This window comes from Adiantum capillus-veneris, chromosome 8 (assembly GCF_014529385.1).
Source record: "Adiantum capillus-veneris isolate H3 chromosome 8, ASM1452938v2, whole genome shotgun sequence".
Classification (NCBI taxonomy): domain Eukaryota; kingdom Viridiplantae; phylum Streptophyta; class Polypodiopsida; order Polypodiales; family Pteridaceae; genus Adiantum; species Adiantum capillus-veneris.
In genome coordinates, this window is record NC_140938.1 from 118,377,144 (window position 1) to 118,386,151 (window position 9,008).

The 9,008-nt window shown below is 40.7% G+C and overlaps 1 pseudogene; it reads right to left on the reverse strand.

Annotated features, from left to right (window-relative positions):
* Nucleotides 1–6,299: 6,299 nt before the first annotated feature.
* On the reverse strand, nucleotides 6,300–8,225 carry LOC147452839 (cytochrome P450 94C1 pseudogene; annotated as a pseudogene).
* Between the last annotated feature and the right edge of the window lie 783 nt (nucleotides 8,226–9,008).

Consider the following 9,008-nt stretch of genomic DNA (forward strand, 5'->3'; position numbering starts at 1 on the left):
CCCTATGGGCAAAACATACTCTAAACTTGCCCTATATTCTAAAGTTGCCAAAAAAGTGAACTAGGACATGGTAAACTCGGAAGCAGCCCATGACATCTAATAGATTTGGTGGTCTTACCTTTCACACCCGACTACCCCTCCATAGATGACACCACCACCTCTTGAATTAGCACCCCTTGTGCTTTAGTACTGAGGATAGCCAAGCTTCTTCTATGCGAACCCTAATCAACATTTCCAATAAGTCCTAAAACAATTAAAAACTCTTAAATTGAGAGAGTGAGAGATAGATATATATATATATAGAGAGAGAGAGAGAGAGAGAGGGAAGAGAGAGTGAGAGAGGAGAGAATCCCAGGAGACTTCAAAGACCTATCGTGGGACCTGAACCCATGAACTTGAGACTTCTAAGTATTATAATATAATGGAGAGATGCTTTCTCAGAAAGTGCCACATGGCTGCTCCAGGAAAAAACACAAACATTCAAATTTAATTACAAACAGCGGTTACGAGGGCAACCGTCGTGACGACGTACGTAAAGATCTCCTAGGACTCTCTCTACACAACATTTGTGTATCTGCACGTGCTCTGCACTTAGTTTAACAACGACGCTTGCAATCACAATATCCTTGCTGCGTGCGAGTCGCATGGAGAAATTGAAGAATCCTTTGCTCTGAACTCCATCTTCACAATATCTAAGTCCATCATCATCTCTCAAAGCTCAAAGACGGCATTTGCAAAGATGATGCCATACCACGTGTAGATGGAGGGCGAAGGGCTTTGAGTGACAAACACGGGTGAGGTGATCACAAAAAATTGCATTTGGGAGGAGTTCATGGCTGCCGGCAGGTCTGGAACCTATTCCTGCATGCAGATGATATGCACTTTCTTCATCGTCTGCTAGCAACGCTCATCTACTGCCTGACAAAAATTTAGGTGGACAGCATTAGCCCTTGCAGAACCCTACCTGCGGTCGCCAATACAAGGACGAAGAGAGAGAGAGAGAGAGAGAGAGAGAGAGAGAGAGAGAGAGAGAGGATGCTAATTGGTGCTTGATGCCCTAGCTAGGTGTTTAATCCTGCATTACGGTGCTCTCTCTCTCTCTCTCTCTCTCTCTCTCTTTAGTCTCTCTCTCTGATCACACACACATGCACGACATTTTCTCTCCTAGCACTGCCATATTATTCTCGATGGCTCTAATAGTGATCTCCTTTGCAAAGATGCTGACACTGGTGAAGGCCACTATAAGAGCAAGCGCTACAGCTCGGCCCTCATGCAATGATGAGGGCATCCCAGGCAGTAGGGGAAGCTGCAGGACGGGATGCCGTACTAGGGAGATGAAGCGTCCATGCAAGATGTGGAGGCGATGGGCATGATTGTGGTGGTGAAGAGCCCATATGGGAGCCGAGATATGGGACCGCATTGGAAGGTGCCACCACTGGCTGCTGAGGATGCTGCCCACACTTACATAGAAAATATTATGTGCCTCTGTGTGGGGTAGAGAGAAGGGGGCTCAATTTAGGGAGAAAGTGGGAGAGTGAGTTGGAAAAAGAGGGCGGAAAGGCAGGGGGTGCTAGAGGCAGAGACGAAGGGGGCAAATAGCCAAAGATTTTGTCAGGCAATAACATCAATTGATTGATAGCAAAAATGCTCACTGGCTTTCTCTTGTAAACTGTCTTGGCTTGGATTTTGATACAGCTTATGGAGGCAAACTCCCGTGTGTTCACATCGTTCCATAAGGACCTTATTCTTGGCTTACTAATCTTGCGTGTTGTCCACCCACTCGCTATTTCAAGTCTTCCACCGTCAGAAAATGTGAGGTTTACTTGATACCTGCTTTTATATTCTCCGCTCAGCATTGACATCAATAGCAAGAAAATTCATAGAAAGGTGTCTATCAACAGCAAGAAAGGCGTATGATGCATGCATTTATTTCACTGTATAATTATTTCAGGGGATGTTCTATAATGTGTATCAACACTTAATTTGTTGTTGGTTGAGAATGGTCTTTCCTGTATTCCGAAAAGAAAAAGTGTAAGGCTGGGTGCCCTTTTGGCCAAGTGTGTCTACTTCTGAATTTTGATAAAAGAGATGAGGAATCACTATAATATTTGGAGTGACCTAAACTTTTGGTGCTAACAAGATGCTGAAAACCGGATATTGAGACTACTTTGAATGTGTTGATGAGAACTAGATAGTGTCCAATGTACACGAGGGACTACTTAAAGTAGCGAGAATGTTGATACAAATTTTTTTCTAAAAATATGTAATTTAAAAGGTAGGGGGTCATGCTATGAGAAAATTGCGCTCCTAGAAGTTCCAGCCATGATTGGGAGAAAAACGGTTACGTTTGATAGTGTGTGAGGTGTGTTGGAAATTCGATCACAACCATGACAATCCAAGAACCGGAGGGGATCATAATGCATGCACTATGTAGGCACGGGGGATTCACTAAGGGTTACCATATGGTATCACGTGAGTGTACAATTACATAGGAGGGTCTCGTATGTAGGCGTTAAAAAGGCAATTTTGTTGCATGCAGGTGACATCCCCCTATTACTACTAGTGAATCCCCCGTGTATGTAGTTAGGTAGATGGATCTCAAGGAGATTTTTCCTTCTTCAATCTCTCCAATGAGTAACCTTTTTGTCCCCTTCCCAATTGTTGGAATTGGGCTCAAACCCAACCACACCAAAGTTGAGACAACTTTTTCTTAATAAATATTGATATGTCTCAATATGTTACGTTAGTGTGGGTGACTTTGTGAACATAATATAATATTTTCATAAATCTTTGCTAAAGAAATTAAAAGACAAAGGCGATTAGAATAGCCTTCCTGTTTATAACACTATCTTTATGACTCTTTTCAATAGTGGACAAATTTATCATGTCAAAGGAGTGGTAGGTAAGGATTGTTGACAAGCACAATAAGGACTGTGAGGACTAACTTGCCAAACACTTACTCACATTTGCAAATGAACCCATTGTAATAAATTTTGTCTACAAAAAACCAGCTAAGAGTTTCCTACAAATATTTTAGTCATAACGGGATTGCTCATGTCATCATCTTGCAAACTTTTACATAGAATGGTGGCATGTATAGTTTTTAATCTACTTAGTTTATGTCATGGGAGTTGCAAGCTACTTGATGAATACTTTCCATCTTTGAGTAAATACCTCAAGGGATTGCAATCTCTCTCTCTCTCTCTCTCTCTCTCTCTCTCTCTCTCTCTCTATCATACACATTACTTAATCTTTCAGATCTTACTTGCCTTAAAGTGTAATTGTAATATGCATTACGTAAGATCACATTGATTTCATATTTGAGTATATTAAACTTGTTTAATCTTCAGTAATTTTTGTTGTTATACAAAACATATATAATAAGAACATACATCGTGTATTATTCATTGTAACCATGCCATCTTCCATATGCATGTAGCAAAAGATGTTTAATATAAGAAAGATGTCTCCTTGCAGTCACTTATAGTTGTAAGAATTGGTTCCAACAAATTTTGCTTCTTTTGTTGACTACTTTGAAGTATCTATATACCTTCACAAAGGTATAGCCAAATTTTTTTCCTTATTTTGGCTATTTATATTTAATAGCAGAGGGTGAACAAAAATAATAAAAAAAACAATTTCAAGGGACAAAAAAACCTTTAAGGGCAAGATATTTAGTTAACACATTTCTAAAATTGATCTAGGGGTATGCAATAAAATAGAGGATTTACAAACTTTTGACATGGTGTGATTTACAATCAAGTGCAACTATTGTCTATGTATCATGGTATTTAATTGTTTTAGGTATAGTCACTTTAATGAAAATATTTAAGAAATTAAGTATGGATTTTTTTTTTTTTGTAAAAAGTCTCCAATAAAACTTTTTTGCTTTAGATAGTAATCTAAGAGATATATGAATGGTTTGTACAATGCGAAATACGGATGAATATACAAATAATCTAATATATCTATTTTTCATTGCATCAAAGAGAGTTGTTGAGAAGAGAGAGAGAGAGAGAGAGAGAGAGAGAGAGAGAGTATGTTGAAAACAAGAATTTGAGCCTATCTTGAATTCGTGAATGAGAAGATGGTGTGCAATGTACACGAGGGTTTACTTAAACCAATAAGAGATTGTCAACCGGACCAACTTACCAAGCCAATGCCAATGGGCATACACAATTGGTTTAAAGATCTAAAAGGGTGATGAGAGTGGGGGGTCATGCTTTCAAAAAGTTGTGGTCCTAGAAAAGTCCACTCATGATAGGGAGAAAAAGGACTATGTTGATAGTGTGTGTGGGATATCCAACCACGACCATGACAATCCAAGAACCGGAGGGGATAGTGTATGTACTATGTGGGTAGGTAGATGCACATTGAGATGATTATGGCTTTTTCAATCTCTCCAATGGGTCCAACCCTTTGGGAGCCCTTTGGTCCCTTCCCTTTCCAATTTTTGGAGTTGGGCCCAAACCCACCCACACCAAAGTTAAGACAACCTTTTCTTATTAAATATTCATATGCTGATGACTCCATATGCTAGGTTTGTGTGGGTGACATTGTGTACATAATAGAATATATCATACATCAATGCTTACTAACTGTGACTAACAGGCAAAGCCGAGTAGGACAACCTTACTATTCGTGACACTATATCTAGGACTCTTTTTAATAGTGAACTCATTACAAAAACTCACATTGGAGACGAAAGTTTTTTTGCCAAGAATAATGTTCGTTCCAAATTCAATTGCTTTATCACTTGAAATGAGACGAAGCCAATTTCCTATACATTTGGCTTTTGCAATGACAATAAATAAATTTCAAGGACAAGGTATATTTAAGTTTGGAATATATTTGTCAGCACCAGTATTTAGCCATGGACAACTTAGTCTATATGTTGCATTATCAAGGGCTAATTCTTCAATATCTATAGAAATTTGCTTAGGACTTGACAAAGAATATACAAAATAACACATTATTAATGTTGTCTTTTTTTTTTTTGGAATTAACAAACAAAAGAGATTAGAAAAAGATATAAACATTGATTTTGATATCCATAAAAAATATCAATAACATATTAAACCTCAAAATAACAAAATAAACATTGAATATTATTAGAAAGTTCACAAATTTTATGCTGATGTCAATCAATGTTGAGAGGAAGATGAACAATAGATATTGTCATGCTCAGATTCCAAAGAATGCTCAACAGAGATACTCAACATTGATTTTTTGATATCCATTAAAAAAAAAAAAAAAAACCTCAAAATAACAAAATAAACATTGAATATTATTAGCAAGTTCATGAATTTTATGCTGATGTCAATCAATGTTAATAGGAGATGAATACAAATATTGTCATGCTCAGATTTCAAGGAATGCTCAACAAAGATAGGAAGCATAAAGCAATCACTTACCTCAAGAAACAATCACCTATACTTGCAAGTAGAAAGCATAGCATTATGTAGAACTTATATATAAACAAGCAATTCATCTTGACACTTATATCGGAGAGATGTTCTAGATTTATTTTGTTTTGGAGCGAGCTCTATGTATGTCATATTTTGCTAATTTTGAAAGCCCAACAAAACTATTTAACTAACAAACATTGCATACATTATCTTATATTAATGTTTCTTTTTCCATCACGTCTTTCAGACGGGTTTATACACTAGTTTTATTCAATGGGATAACCAATCTATCATACTTGGGTGATAAAAGCGCTATACCACTTTTCCCTTTTTATCCAAAGAGACAGGCGCGCAAATCGGGTGTTCCAATTTCCTTGTCTTATTGAGAGAGAGAGAGACACGGAGGGAAATTTTTACCATCATAAGAGCAATCCCAAGAGATACCGGGGTAAGCACGTGTCTTCTCAAAGAGAAATGATAAGCCAGCACATATCTTCTCTTTGGGAGAGTGAAGCAAGGATGTGGAATCGTAGGGATGAAAGCGTACCTGAAGCATGTCGGCGCGTCTAATCAAGAGGAAGGGCGTATGCAAGTTCTACATTTGCCCTTCCTTTCGACATGTCTACCATGCATGGCTAATGCTTGTCATTGATATGCAGAGAATACATATTGTGATTATGATAAAAAACAGCAGGCGCTTGATTAGCTCACTGAGATGTGAGGGCTCTTTTCTATCCATCATACATTCACTATACCATGATAATGGGCCATAACAGCTGCCATTTGAGAACTGGCAAGCCGGCAAGGGGAAAAGAGCCGCCGAAATGGGCAAGACTGTCTGCACCAAGAGGTAGACCTTCCCCTTAATGCAACCGTTCAGCTACAGAGTGATGACCATAATGAAGACATTACTATAGAATCAGTTCACATTCTTTCATTGGATTTGAATCCAATTTACACATTAGCATCAAGAATGGGCGTGCATGGCTTTAACATCAGGACGCACACAGCGACATCTATCATGTCATCCATAAACACCCCATCAGCATCCTCAACAAAGAGGCGCTCTTCTCTTTTTGATGGTCACAGGCAGCCCATTGACCATAATCATGTTCACCCCATATGAAAGATTTGGCTTAAATCCTGGCTGCACGACAAACTCCAAATCCCGGACAAGGGACGCAACCACCAGCTTCATCTGGATGAAAGCAAAATCCCTTCCCAAGCAAATCCTTGGGCCAGCTTGGAACACAGGGTACTTAAAAGGACTGGCCGGTACAAATAGTCCACTCTCATCCAGCCACCTCTCAGGCCGAAACTCAAGGCAATCTTCTCCCCATAATCTCGCTGCCCTGCCCATTGCAAACACATTGTAAGTCACCTGGCAGCCCTCCGAAACTTGTGTCCCATCAGGAAAAACATCATCTTGGGCTGCATATTTGACATCCAAGGGGACTGGAGGATAGAGCCTCATTGACTCCGATAAGACAGCCTGCAGATAATGCATCTCTCTCACTTCATCATAGGTGAAGGATGCCACCTTACTACCTTCAAACACATGATTCAAGTCACGACGTTTTAGTATTCCATTAATTTCCTCGAGCACCTTGCTCACTACTCTTGAGTGAATGCTCAGGAGCCACATAGTGAATGTGATGCCCGACGCAACTGTGCCATGCCCAGCTAAGATGAAGCTCAGCAAAATATCTTTCATTAAAGCGTCAGGGATACTCAACCCTTCCTGCTCATCTGATACCTCCGCTAAATCCGTCGACAGCAGCATAAACCTTGCAAGAAGGTCCTTGCGGCCCTTTCCACTTGCCAAATCCCTCTTGCTTTGCTCAATTACGAAGCTTGTGAATTCCCTCACCACTTTCAAGGCATCCATGAGTCCCCTCTCACTTCCAATCTTCAATGAGCTTTTCAATTTCCAAACAAAATTTGGTACTAGAAATCTCTCTGCAATAATTTGGAGGGCAACTTGAAAAGCATGCACAAAGCCTTGGATGAGATGGTCAGGCACCTTTGCATATGTTCTGTGCATAGGGATGTCATGTGAGGCATGGCCGTCATCACTAGTTGTCCATGGTGCAGAGTTAGCATCCACGTGTGCTTTTTTCACTTTAGAGCTCTCCAAGCAAGCTGGATCAGTACCAAACGTAAGCTGACATATGGTATCGAATGTGTAATGCATGACGAAGGCTTGGAGATCGATGCAGCCATCGAGGTTGTGCTGGGCTGAATCCAATGCAGGCAGCAGACGGCCACCAATCTCTGCATCAGCAATTGCTACAACAAAATCTCGGAGAGAATTGGAGGTGAAGACATGGCTAGCAACCTTGCGTTGCAGGCGCCAGAGTGCTCCATCACAATTGAAGATGCCATTTCCCAGGAGGTCGGCGAAGAAGGGGTAGAAGTTGGGGCCTTTGGGGTAGTCGAGGAAGTGGGATTTGAGGATATGGTGGACAACTTGCGGGTCTGCGGTCCAGAGGACCACGGTGCGGCCGACCGTGACAGATCGAGTGAGGGACGGCGAGAGGTCGAAGAGGTCGCAGGTGAATTCGTAGAAGCGATGCTTGTTGCGCAGCATTGAGGGAAGGATGCCCAGCAGAGGGAAAGAAGGGGCGCCAGGGGTTGCGCCATACCTAGGATGATGCTTCCACACAAGGTACAGCAACGGGAGAGCACATACACCCACACACAGTACCCCATAGAAAGGCTCCATGGCACTACAAAAGTCGCGAAGGCCGTTTCACACCAGCCCGCTGCCCAAATGTGAATCTTGAACACAAAATGTGACAGGATTCATGAAGGGTTGGGTATGCACCTTAAAATTTCAAATGGAACCTCAAATTTGAGGATAGCATAACATTTTTCACGTTTTATATTATTTGAGGGCCTTGGCTTGGTGGGCGGACTTACTTTTTAAATGGTCTCAACTTATTTTTTGAAGATCGCCATTATAAAATGTATAAAAAGTCACAAAAAGCGATCGCCTTTTCGTCGAAACAATCAACAACCACTTGGTCTAAAGCGATTAAACTATTTTCAAACACTTCCCAAAAATGTATAGAAACATCTTGTTTTGGCCAAGTAAGTTGTTTTGGTCAAGTAAGTAAAGCTATTTCACTTCAATGGACCAACTTCACAAAATTTTGCTTATCCAAATGGACGGGCCTCCATCGAATCCTAACATTAGGTCACATTCATGGCAATCAAGCAAAAACATGTGGTAGGCAGCATCCGAAACGTCGTCACTTTGGGCAAAATCACTACTCTCCAAAGACACCATTTCCTTTGCCATTGCTCTTTTTAAGTGCAAACTAGTCTCACACTCTCAGTTAGGAGTTATAACTAACATGCCCAATTTTGGACCTCGAAAATCAAAGGTTTAGATCGGATTTTTTTATTTTCAACCAAGACATTTAACGACAAACCGGGATATGTGAGCACTATCGGCCATCATGTGGAACTTTTGGAAATTCCCAAAATACCCCTAGAATTTCAAAAGTTACGGTGTTGTTTGCCTGTGTCACTGGACTATAGGGGACACTGACTGGATCAAGCTCCCGCGGACATGTGATTGAGGGGAGGCACCGG